The following is a 13,791-nucleotide window of genomic DNA, read 5'->3' as shown; positions in this document are numbered from 1 at the left end:
CCCAGGTGTGTATAGGTCCATCTCCAATCTGTGGTTTCCAAGACTGGAGGTAAGGGACAACATTGCTATTAATGAACTTTATCAGCACCAGATCACCGGCTCTCTATTTTCGAAGCGGACCTAACCATCCCACCCTTCTAACACATTGTATTCTACCATCAATGTAAGGGGGTAGTGGTCTATTCTTTGTAAGCCAAAATACTGCCTTATTTCTCAGCTCCTGTTCACTTTCAGATTTTCCCTTTGCAAGTTCCGGCACCCCAGACAGGACACCCATGAACGGGGCAGCCTCGGGTGGTAAGTGGATGTGATTTGTTTTCCTTTGCATGTTCCTTATCTTGGGGAGTGGCCCTTTAGGTGGTATTGTTACATTGTTCAGCCCTGTTGTAAAGGAACAGCTGGGTATTGTTTTTATTTTATTGGGAACTTTCACGCTGGATTGAGTTGGCATACCTGGGGTTGCCCGTTGGAGTTGGAGGGCACTACTACGTGGAGTTGTTATAGGCTTTACAGTATCGCGTGAAGGCTGTAATAGATTGAAGTCTGCCAAGTTTTTTAGGGATAGCGAGGTTTTCTTGGTCATTTCCTCTATTGCCGTGATCCTATCCCCAAGATCGTTCAATCTTTCTATTAAAGGGTGTATTGCGGCGTTAATCATAGTTTGTATCTGGGCCAAGAGTGTTGGTGTAATTGAGGGTGCAAGCAGTTTATTCTCCTTAACATGGGTGCCTATATGTTTATCCGCTGATCGATTTCTTTCGCCAGAGAGGTCCTGGAAAAACGTTATAGGGTTCGTGTTGCCTGTTTCAGGTGGGCAGAGGGAAGGACCCAAGCGGTTTCCATAGGGTGGGGATAATGAACTGGGAAGGGGGCTTGTGATGGCTATAGGACAAAAGGAGGCATTGATGTGCTCTGATGTCGTCTTAACGGCCGCATAATTGGATTGGCATAAACTGTTAAGTTCCTCCAGGAATGATAAGTTTGGTGATGCGACGGCAGATTGAGGGGGGGTGATGTCACTATAGGAACAGTCGGTGGACAATCGGTCTCTTGCTATTCTTACGGGTTGTTGGACAGAAGACGGTGTTGTCTTAAATAGGTAGTGAACCATCGTCCCCTTAGCCCGGTCCCTAGTCCCAGTAGGAATTTCCGGGCCCCCTTAGAAGGCATGGCATAAATAGCAGCAGGCACCTGCAGGGACTGGGGATGATTTAGGACAAGATGTCTTACCTATTTTAAATGCACGGCCAGGGGGGGGTGGCCCGTCCCGGCCTCCTCTGGCCTATGATGGCCTTAGATGGTCCCGCCTTTGTCCCGCGCCTCCGGGCGCTCCACTGACGTCACCCGACCGCCGGGGCACCTGGGGGATGTAGTCCCTTGCCCTCACGGCGGTCGGGTTGCTGGCAAAAGTAAGTTTTCCGCCGTTCCCCTCACGGCACCGGGATCGTGTGTCAGGTCCTCCCCTGTGGTGGCAGCTTTCCCCCACAGCGCTCACAACAGCGCTCGGCTCTCCCGCCTTTGTCCCGCGCCTCCGGGCGCTCCACTGACGTCACCCGACCGCCGGGGCACCTGGGGGATGTAGTCCCTTGCCCTCGCGGCGGTCGGGTTGCTGGCAAAAGTAAGTTTTCCGCCGTTCCCCTCACGGCACCGGGATCGTGTGTCAGGTCCTCCCCTGTGGTGGCAGCTTTCCCCCACAGCGCTTGTATATATTGAAAATGGCACTAAGCCTCTGGATTGTCAAAAAAAGTGACGCTTCTGTGGCAATAGGGGCTTGTAAATATGCCCTCGATATAGCCCCACCTTGTATATATTGAAAATGGCACTACGCCTCTGGATTGTCAAAAAAAGTGACGCTTCTGTGGCAATAGGGGCTTGTAAATATGCCCTTGATATAGCCCCACCTTGTATATATTGAAAATGGCACTGTGCCTCTGGATTGTCAAAAAAAGTGACGCTTCTGTGGCAATAGGGGCTTGTAAATATGCCCCTCAATGACAATCTGCATCCTTTTTTCTGTTTCGAATGCTTTGAGTTGTTGATTGTTTTGCTGGTTGCATGACCTAACCTTTGGGCAGCAGTTCAGGCATTATACTTATATTATCTTGGATTCTTTCTATATGCTGTCAATCACAGTGTGCATCCTACATTTAGATTATCCACTCAACTTACTCTGGCGGAAGCCAAAATGGATGAACATAGATGGGGAAAGGGGGAGTGTGGAATACGTTTGGAACCCACGCTGCTCACGACACACGTATCTACCACACACTGCTTTAAAAGGGAAAAATTAAAGATGAGATTGTGTGAAACGTACAGATCATAACCATAAGTGGCCTATGGAAAAGTACAGCAAATAAGGACTAAGAGCACTGGATAGCCCAACAGTTTGACACAGGGTTCAAAGAGCCTTTACCTACTCAGTCATAAATTGTAGTGACTTAGAACCACTCGTCTCTTGCATTTCTAGCAGCAGTACATCCCTGGCACTCACTACCAGTTCACCTAAGAGTTCAACTCACTTATCTCTCACTCAGAAAACTCTTTAAAACTCATCCTTTCAGCCTCTTCTTAATGAATGTAAGAGTTTCTGATGGTGAAGAATTCTTTATGACTTTGAATATCTCACTGTGGCTCTCTATTGTTATCTGCTTCTGTGATCTATGTACACATCAATAACAGTGCCTTGATGTAGTTGTGCTCTATAAAACCAATAAACAAAAAAATTGGCAAGATGCACTCTTTTTTCACCATATCCATCACTGGCCTCACGTCTGCATCCTGCATTCAGGACAGTCTTTTTTATAAAGATTCCATTGAGCTAGAGGGGTCTTTTCACAAAAGCAATGCCCTTAATGCCCCACCTTCACCAAAAATCCTATTAATTTCCTGCACATTCATCTAGAATAAATAAGTTCACTTGGGGGAATGAAGTCAATTGTACTTTGCAAGAGCAATACAAATAATCATGTGACGTGTATGGCATGCCTTGAGGAAACCCCCTTCCTGTTGCCACTGCTTGAAAGTGGGTGGGGTTAGTCATAATATTTCCCATCTTCAAAGTCATGTTGGATCATGAGAGGTGCTCTGCGGCAGACACAAAAAAATACAATTTTTTGTTTAACTCAAAAAACGGTACATAAAAGGCGTCAGAATGTGGGAACGGAACCATAAAAACTGGAAGTCCACAATCTGTTACTAAGAATCAAGGTGGTGTTACACAATGTTGCTCAGGCTCTGTGATGCGCCTTCAGAGAATTTAGCAAGGAAATGTTGCTCTGACACCGTGGGCTTGCAAGGCCCCATTGAGAAGGTAATAATAGCCCAAGCTTCCTGTGCACTGGGACTACACAAAGTCAAGGGCGCTCACCCACTGACAGTTCACTGAAGGTCACGCTGCCTGAGTACAATTATAGCAACGTGATGTTGTGATGTGATGTGAAAGGCATTTATAAAGCGCAACATACACTATACAGTTTCTTGGCGCTCGTGGAGGTCAGCATTGGGAAGTTTCTCACTTAAATACATGGACATTTTGTAAGTTATTGACATCTCGTTTCTCCTCATTTGCTTCTCAGACCTTTCACTCAGAACACGTCACACCCATAGAATGATGATCACATGAAAGCCACAGAGAATGCATTTTGTGTAGTAGCCGGGTTTGAAAGGACCTGATGGCCCCTGCGTCTGTTTTTTGTGGCACGCGCTGGCTGCCAATATCACCCTGCCCTTACAATAAGCAGCTATCATTTTGGCAATCGAGGTGTCAAGCCAATTTGTGGTAGGAAAGGCTAACCATATATCCATGCCCAAGGCAGGTGCTAACCGCAGGTCAGAGCAGCAGAAAAGTCATCTACAGTAAGGGTTTAATTGGCCATTTTGCCGCTCTGGCATCTCCCTGGTGGCCTGAAGGCTCCAGAGCTGTTTTTAGAGTGGGACTGGCTGCTAAGACTCAACCATGAGAGCACCGAGGGCCCTATTCTAGCCACAGCCCTACAGAGAGAGGCTGTGGCTAGAATAGGGCCCTCGGCGCTAGGAACGCCCACTTTATCTTTACCGCTGGCTTCTACCAGTTGTGGGCAAGTGATCATTAACTACTGTGCAATGATTGGAGTTTTCATTAAGCAGTCATTCATAGAATCCCTTGTGGACAGACCATGCTCCTATTCATTAAGTACTGATAATGGGTTGCAATTTCGGTTTTTTGAATCACCATGGGTTCAACAATTTCCAACCTCCAATTGATAAGCATAGGATGTCATTTTGTCTCTAAAATTTCCCACCCTGTGTGCTCAGGGTCTTTGATCACAGAGATTGCCTTGACAGTCACAGCCTCAGATAGACCTGTATGTTTTTTGTTAGTCAGGACACAGCATATTTTATTAGGCTATCTTTTCAGAAAAGTCTGCCATCCCACCTAATACTTCTGTTAAATGGCTATTATGGTAAGTCAATTGTGCATCAAATGTCGAATGCTGCAACCCACAAGCAAGTAAAAGCTTCAATTAAAGGAAAAATTGAAAATATGGCTAAAATTACAATTGCCACATTTTAAGCAGACAATTGGATTAGCATCATTGGGTCAAAATTATATTAGTAATTCTACTGTTCCGCATTAAGGGGATATCTAGTGAAGAGAAAAAAAGACTGTTTCCTTTACCCATTCCTGTGTCTCTAACAATCACCAACATTAAGCATTCTAGAAGGTAAGTTTATTTAATGATCTCAATTAGGATTTTGAGATGTAGAGTGACATCATTCACTGGATGACTCTGGTTAAATAAGCGTTCTTTTGGCCACCATCTTTTGTATGTAACACGCATGCACATATGACTCGTCTCTATTAAACCAACGTTTAATCAACTTTGTTTTAAGGGATACTCATACAATCGTAAACCAAAGGAATAAAGCCCCTGCCTTTTTTGAGCACCCCTACACAAAGATGAAGGGGTGCTGTTTAAGTTGTTTTTTTCATCATAGTTATTGAAATTTAGTATACATTGGCTCCGATTGTGACTTCATAAAACATCTGTAACTAGTAACAAATGTTCTGCTAGATTAATCTAGAATTTAAGGTTATTGGGCATAGGAAGCCAACACTTAGGTGATAACTATTGGTTGAAATGGTTGCAACAACTAATCATATGTAATATTTGCCTTCATTCTTTAGAGTATTTCAAATGTATTTAATATTTAATTGAGCCTGGCTTGCACACAGTTCCATACTTTCCATCTTCACATTTTTCAGGAAGGACAAAGCCACATTTAGTTTCTCTTTACAGCTGACTTGCTATCTGAATAAAGATCCTGAAAATCTTTACATACTATTACTAACTCAGACCTAACCCACTCGTCAGACCTTTATCCTCCGTTGCCCTTGTTGTCTAATATCTGGAAAGATCAGAAGTCTCTTCCCTGATATAGTAGGTTCTCTGGTGTCACCACCCTGATAAGTTTCTCTCATACCCACAGATCTACTGACATGGTCAGTACATTAACAGACAGAGCTGCAGACATTGGAACTGGGAAACTAAGTTTGAGTTCCGACATTGGCTTAAAATCTTGTAAATCTGGACAAAGCACATAATCTAAAACTGCCTATTTTCATTCTCTAGAGTATAAACCAACTCGGGTTACAAATATCTAGGTCTACCTCTATCCTTCGTACAGATAAAAGATATAGGGCCAGATGTACGACCTTTTTAGCAGTAGCAAGTGGGAAATCGGTCTGTACGTGAACGCTAAATAAGTCCGTGCAATATACAAACCCTACTTTGCGAGTTGGTAACCTATAACGACTCGCAAAATTGGGTTGTTGACTGGCTGTTAGGAAGGTACGATTGTTTTGGAACCGCAATTGTGGTCGTAAAACAGTCGCAGTTTACCACCTACTTCAAGAAACGTTCATTTATCTTTTTTAAATGCAGCCCCTTTTCCTTTAAGGAAAACGGGCTGCATTTTTAAACAAGCATTTACAATGCAACGGTTTCGCCTTTGCAAAAGTTAGAGCTATTGGCATTGTAAATCCTTCTCAGTGAAAACTGTTCAGCAATAGTTGGACGGATAGGGTAAACTAAAAGCTTCTTGCAACTTTCAAGTAAAAATGTTTTGTGGGGGCGAGGGAGAGGGAAGAAACACGACAATGTTGTGGCTCAAATGGATTATTGCTGGTATTTTGCCTGACCACAAATAAACCGAACTTCAATGTATGCAAGTTTAACTATGGCTTTTTGTAAAGTGTTTGACAAATTTATGGGCATCGGGTGTGCCCGATTCTCTAGCTTATTGCTCCTAAACATACTGTTCTGGGCAAATAAACGTCATTGTACTAAACATGGTGATTTATGCTGCGCTGAAGACATGATCTATCGTGGAAGGCTGCAGAAAAGTCAACTAATTTCTCTGTAAAAATATATTTACATATTCAAAGCTTAGCTAAATCTGCTCAGAATGATACTACATTATAAATACTGCTTAGGAGCATGTGTGACACAGCATTCATCACGCAGTAGCATTATCGGCCATCAATCTTCAAGGCTTCCAGCAAAGAAAACCTCCCAATTAGGCATTTGCCTTTCATTAAAATGCACCCTACATGGTGTAGAAAAGGGAAATAAAGTAGGCAGGGCATCAGTGTAAAATGAGCATGTCAGTTCATTAATACGTTGGAGCCCCCGCGCTTGACCTGGTACTGTACAATCTGTGGCGCGGGCCTGCCATATACATCATCTGTTCCCGCCGCTGGTCCGCTTCATACAGACAGACGGACAGCTGCAGGACTAGAGCCCGCTCAACCTGGGCACCATCTGACTTTAATTGTAGCACACAGCTTGATGAGGCTCTGGCGACGAGAAGCCAAAGTGCGGCTGCACTGTAATAATCTGCACAGGCAGAGCACTGCCAGCGCACCCAGGGCCTGGGACGTCTGGAACCTGACAGGCGGCAGGAAATATGATTAGTGAGCAAGGTATAAGCCTGCCCCAACTTCTGGCACAAGTTCACCCAGCAGGAATCACCACTACGTGCACAAACAACCTGAGCCATGAGGCTTGATGCTGTAGATCAGAAATATCCAGATTCGGGAAGAGATTAAATGCACGGAAAAAAGCATTTCATTTCCAAACAGCAATTCATTTCATTTAAGCCAAGCAAGTCTAACATTATTAGACAGGAAGGGGTTAAGGGCAAGGCCCTGCCCTTCCAGCCTCCTGACCTGACTGTTCCTCCACCCGATGCCCCACCCGACGCCATTGGAATGATTGCTCGGGTATCGCTGTATACCAAGTCTGTTTTTAAAACGTCACCGCGCTCAAGGAAAAGCAGTGTTCATTTAATTTTTTACTGACTGTTTTACTTTACTGGTGGCAATGCCTTTATAATAGATCTGCTGCTGCTTCAAAATAACAGTGCCCGCCTCGAAGTCGCGCTCAACTGGTTACTCATGCGGTGGCGGTGCACATGTGCCGGGGCTTGGAATTCAATTGGAAAAAAAAGTTACGCAGCCAGCCGCCGCAGCCCCTACCCCCACGGGATCAAATACTGCCCAATCAGTGGCCCGCCACCCGTAGCACTGAACCGAAAGCAAATTTGCATAGATAAGGAGGATGTATTATTCACACTCTTAGCACAGCAACATTCTCGGGAGACTGTAAGTGTTTGAAAAACACAGCAGTAAGACAGTCAATTATATTTACTTAGAATTTTGACTGCACGTGCAGCGAGTCATTGATTTGAGGAGTTGCCCGTGGCAGGGTAGACCCGGCCCTGATTAATAAGTGCTGGTGCTTAGCACCGGCACAAATTAAGCCCTGGTCACATCGGAATTGCGCCGCTCTTCTGGATGTCTTTTGCTTTGGGTGGTAGCACCCTGTAACATATAGCAGGCACAGAATAGCACCATTTACGTTGTATGGAGACCAGAGCCACAGTCTGCATGAACACACATTCAATGTTGTACATACTCCATGCACAGTGTGTACACTGCTGCGGTGTTTGTGCTTGAAACAAGGCGCACTGCCCCAATACTACATACCACCTCGCAGAATGAAGGCCCCACCCTCACCTTCAAAAACACAAGCAGTCTCGTACTGGTCATGAGAAACATACGATCGGTTGGTATGTGCAGCCCCGCTGGACATGCCAACCTGGGTTCTGCACCAGCTCCGGTCTCCGTGGAAATCCCCGATACATTAGAAACTGAAGCATGGCACAGCATGGTGGGTGGCGTAGTGATGGAATATGGCATAAAACAACTAATAAACTTGGGTTTACTCTCCAGTGTGCCAAACACACATCACAGACCTGCTGTCGGTTCATTCTGCATCATGACTCCCCAGATTCGAAACAACACCACCACGAGCACTCAGGGAAAAAGGGACAGGAAGAGCAAACCGCTGAGAGTGATGGGATAAAGTAGTCGCTTTCTCGGCCATCCCCACACCATCAGCGGGCAGCTCCTGACCCCGCCAGCAACACAACAGAAATCAAAAATACAACTCAGTCAAGCAATCCATCATCCTCAGTGCATCTTCTACACACGAGGAGAGAGAAGGCGAAAACTCAAAAATAGTTACCGCCACTGTTCCCAAGAAGCTGCGCGCGCGAGCTCAGAGGTCACCTTAAGCACGCAGTGTGCTGTAATTAGCGCGCACTCCCGTGATACCGTTCGCGCCGCCGCTTTTAAAATGCGAGCAGCGCGAGATTCTTACAGTGCACAGCTGCGGGCTGATTGTGGTCCTTTGAATTAGTATTTGCGTTGCAATTAACACAAATACTATTTCAATGGACCCCAATCAGCCCCGCAGCTGTGCACTGTAAGAAAAGGAAGACAGCGTGCGCTAAATCACACGTCGTGTTTGAGCCTTTGCTTTTCCTTAATGTGCACAACTGCGGGCTACTTATAATCCTTTGTGTCTCCTTCCTCCAGCTCTCCTGTAAGCGAGAGACGAACGATCTTCGATAACAAACAGTAGCTGCAGAAATGCAGCACTGTCAACTCACGCTCGGAATGGCTTACGAAGATCAGGCTTTTAACTACTACCTCAGCCTACTAACCCTTGAGGTAGCGCCACGGAGTTCTGTTTACACCCGAGTGGCACTCTTTATACCGAGCAAGTATTTAATTGTACTTTAAATATAAAAGACATAATGGAATGACAAGTGCCTTCGGTGATCTAATGCTGCCCATAGGCCACTGTAAGCGTCTTCCAATACTGACAGCACCCTCGGGTGTCGCCTGGGATTTTTTGGTACCATTGGGGAAATCTTCTACACGACTGGATCCTTAACTTTACACGGCTGAGTATAACTTGCTTCACAAACTGCACAACGGGCTTGTGTCGGCTTGTTTCAGCAAAAAACCCTCAGCAGTGTTTAGTGTACAGTTAAGTACCGTTTTCTGCCTTGAGGTGCCTGTCGCACCTATAGAAGATCTTCCAACTAAGTGACCACACTCTGTAGCAGATGATCTTTAACAGGACATTAACTATTTAATGAATGTATGAATGAATGGTTCCTCATCACTGTGGGGCGTCTAATTCGATTGGGCGTGTCCGCTGTTATCTCCCTCGGTAGGGATGATTCCCTTATCCTAATCGGCGAGGAACCCTGTGCTCTACTACCAACGCACTGGGGGTGCCTCTGCAGCGCTCTTGGCTGACTCTGACACACAAACACCATTCAGGTGCCCCGTCTATCTGAGTTAGCTGCGGCGCCTCCCTCTTCCTACCCTCCCGTCATCGGCGCTCCCCTAAAATTATTCACAGGAGCACTGATTTCTGCTGTGGCTCCTCCCTGTCTCTAGAGGTCCTTCCTTTCACCCCTACGGTGTCCGTGCAGCTCCACTTTCCGTACCTTGACAGCCTCGGAGCCCTTGCGCTCTTTTCCCCTATGGCTCCTCTTTCAACAACGTTATGGTTGCCCCCCTCTTCCTGGGGGGGCTCCCCTTATCCCGACAGTGCTTCAAAACCCTACCCTCTCTTATCTCCGCCCCTTGCCAACCGGGACGCCACCTACTACGGTGTCGCTCCCCTGTGTGCCTCCTCAGCTGGCGCCTCTCAAGCCCGCTTTGCTTCCCGCTACCTCCCATAGCACAAACTTTTCCAGCAATCCCTTCTGCAACAGGGACAAGATGGCAGAGCAGAAGTGACGCGCATTTGGGCGGGCAGTAGACTGGAAGCGCACAGGAAGTGAGATTTCAGCGGACAGTGGTGGAAATGCAGCCATCTCTGTGAGGACAAACACTTTTAAGATTAGCAGAGAAAGAATACGCTGCACAAAATATAATGCTAACAGTACGGACCCCACTACATTACCAAGAGGCATACTGAAATATAACAGAAAAACAAGTATGAATAGCACAAAACGCAAGGGAAAATACAGGTATAACACTAGCTCTGAAATTCCGACACCACAATGTAGGGGGGCTGACACAAACAAAGCAAAAACAAAAATACAAAGGATGACCCTAAAACCCGTCACTAACAAAAACAAGTCAGGTCCCGGGCCGGCAGCCAATCACAGCGCGGCCCGGGGAATGACGTCACCGGGGTGTCCCGGCCGGCAGATTCGGGGCGTGTTTTTCGCGCTCTCCCCTTCCCATTGGCTGGAAGGTAAAATTCCAGCCAATGGGAAGAGGAGAGGGCGGTACTTAAAAAAAGACACAGACACACCCCCGAATTGCGTTTTCACGGGGAAAGCGTGATTGACAGCCACTCTCTTCCAATGGCTAGCCTCCATTTATGGAGCTAGCCAATGGAAGAAGGGGCGGATTCAAGTCCCCCATATTGTAAACAAACGTTTCGCCTGGGCGTAGCCCTGCTTCGCAGTGCTACGGCCAGGTCGAAACCTAAAACCACATTTCAGACCAAAAGCTGCTGTGTCAAGACACACAGTGCCCCCAGCCTCTGGATCCGCTGGCATACAGTGCCTGTATAGGTATTTTCTGTGTTTTAGGGCCCCAGCAATTAACTGGGAAAATGTAAAGCATTTATAGAGTTAGCCACACAAAGTGCCTGTTTTCAGTGCCTCCAGTAAGGTGTTCACTGGCACGCAGAGAATCTTTATGACAAATAAGTCATTGAAGGTGAAGTGCTAGAGAAGAGGTCTTACACACCACACCTCATAACCAAGCTCCTAGAAGCAATTCCTCACTGCTGCAGAGACCTGCCTGCCTCTCTAAGCACTGCTCGCTGCTGCATAGCTCCAACTCACTGTCTCCCTGATGAAGGAAGGCACATGGCATGAGATCACATCAGACAGTTGTCATCCATATAGGGGGGAGAGGAGGGGCACTAGCTCACAGTGTGCTCCATCCACTACAGCGAAGACATTCAACCATATTAAGGCCGAGTTGGCCTATTTAAGTATCCCACCCAAGTACCAGGAAGAAAAGGGAGTGATGCCCTAGTCCACAGTGGCGAACATGAAGACCACTCCAACGAAGAAAAAAAAAAAAGAGAAGACGCTTGTCATATCTTCTAATCAGGGTTGATGAAACCTAAAGACCACTATTTTAAGAGACATGTACCACTAAACGTGAGTGCATCGATTAGCTCACATCAGGCAGGCCACCAAGTAGCAACGACAACTTGGTGAAGGCCTAGTAAGAAAACCAGGAATAAGCACCATGCATAAGCAACAGAATCTTCACACAGCAACCATACAGACACCACCACTAGCTGCCTTGCAAACCATCCCATCCACACCAATAATAGCTAACACCTTGCACAGGCGTATTTTAGCAGATGAGGGAGCACCCGATGCTACAAACCATCTGGTTATCAAACAAACCCTCAATGCACCTTGGAAGAGCCACTGCAGATCTGTGGGTAATCCGTCACCAACCAAGTAGAAGTTACAACCATTACTAAAGCGCTATAAGAGTTATATTCTACCTACAAATCACCATCCTAGTTGTTGCACAGCTAACTGGTCCTTCTATCATCTAGTAAGTATAATAGAGACATCCATGTTGTTTATGGGAAACAAAACCGGTAACATCAACCTGTCAGTTCCGGTAGCAGTGTATCACCTCAACCATCCGCATAACAATTTACAATCTAACTGGAATCCCACCATTATTGAGGTAAATAAATAAGGTGGTGCAAAAATGCTAATAAAAGCTCAATATTGTGCTGATCATTTTCAGATATTGTGCTGCAAAATTTCCTGGTCTATGTTGCAATATCCTGGAGGGTCTAATACGTTAAAAGGGCATGGGCAGGAGAAACACAAAGTTAGGACAAAAAATGCAACGCAATGTTTAGGGTGGTCTGTACTAACAAGACTTTATTACTAAACAAAGCAACCCTTCTTTGCAATCTTCAAAGAACAAAAGCTTGAGACAAAAACAATAAGGACCCAAACCAATTATTTGTAGTTTGCATGCAGCTCCTTGATGTCGGTTCATAGCACACTGTGCTACATTAGAAGGACTGCAACTTAAAAACTGGAAATGACACAAAAATGTGTGTCAAAAGCGGTACCCCACTTACCTATCTAGATAAAATACAAATTTGTGTTCTGCATGTTACACATTGTGCTTTGCAGCAGGCATTAATCCTTTATGCAACTTCAGGAGTCAAATAAGCGACTGGAAAAAGCACTAAACTCTCCCGGAGCTGCATTAACCAACAGATTTATCTTACCGTTATTAAAATCCCCTTAAAATTGCTGGGCACACAAAGATCTTTGCAGCAGGCGTCTTGACCCTATGAGGTGTTTTAGAATGCCAACTGTTTGTGACCAATTAAGTAAGCTAGAACAAACTTGCTATCACATTTTGTCCTTGTTTACCAATGTCATCATGGAAGAATTCTTTTTTTTAATTAAGTGTAAGTTAACTGTCAGGCGCCGATTTTCAGGACTACGCACTTTGTGAAACCACCCCCATTCATTTGCACATCTTGGCCTCCAATTATAGGCTCTCGAAGTCCAATTCCAGAACCGTTATACCCCATCTTTTATAAGTCCCCGAGCCACCATGGACTTCATTGCAAAGGGTGGTAAATATGCACTGTAGTGCATAATGTAGTAAATACTGTAAAGATGCTGCAATGTGTGCTGTGGAATATTTTGACTGCACGGCATATTGTACTACATGGCGTAAATATAATCGAATGTATACTTTAGTAAATACTGGCTGCAGGGTATAGTGGAGTAAATATACTCCAGTGCATGCTGCAAAAAATATTACCCGCCAGGCATTCTACAGTAAATATCGCCTACGTATATTGTGCTGCGTATTATACTAAATAATGGCTGAATTTCTACTGCACCAAACAGTATATATGCACTTCCGTTCATACTGTAAATGTTAAATGCAGTACATGATATACAGAACACTAAAGACAATGACTCACTGCATAAATTGCTCACTGCATACCGTAGTAAAGAGTCCAGGACAAAGCCACCTGTCATCCTAATAAACAAGAAATAACACGAAGTATTTATTTACCGTACGCCTGTCTGCCTCAAGGCGCATCATCTTATAAACACGACCCAAAAAAAGGGCGGATTCTGCAGGCTGAAGATAATGAAAGCCATCATAATAAAAATGACAGAGCGGACTAGTTACGTAAAATACAACGTAATTGTGCTTTTCTCCAAATGCATACTCCGAGTCAGGCCACAATTAAACGATGAAGGAGGCTGCTGCAGATTGAAATAACAGTTTATACGAGATGTAATGCCAGACTGAAAAATACCCAATACCCCCTCAATTAGTTACCGGGTGCCTGCCATTTCTGAAAACAATCTGATTTCGCTGACCACGAATTTACCTCAAAGCAATTC

At 45.2% G+C, this 13,791-nt stretch overlaps 1 protein-coding gene and 1 pseudogene across 1 annotated transcript in view; both read right to left on the bottom strand.

Annotated features, from left to right (window-relative positions):
* The window catches only part of FLT1 (fms related receptor tyrosine kinase 1), a 451,054-nt gene that overhangs the window by 269,600 nt on the left and 167,663 nt on the right, over positions 1 to 13,791 (bottom strand). The window lies entirely within an intron of this gene.
* LOC147698553 (small nucleolar RNA U3) lies at positions 8,915 to 9,005 on the bottom strand (annotated as a pseudogene).

This window comes from Lissotriton vulgaris, chromosome 8 (assembly GCF_964263255.1).
Source record: "Lissotriton vulgaris chromosome 8, aLisVul1.2, whole genome shotgun sequence".
Taxonomy (NCBI): domain Eukaryota; kingdom Metazoa; phylum Chordata; class Amphibia; order Caudata; family Salamandridae; genus Lissotriton; species Lissotriton vulgaris.
Note: the sequence above shows the minus strand (reverse complement) of the source record. Positions and strands in the feature narration are given on the sequence as shown.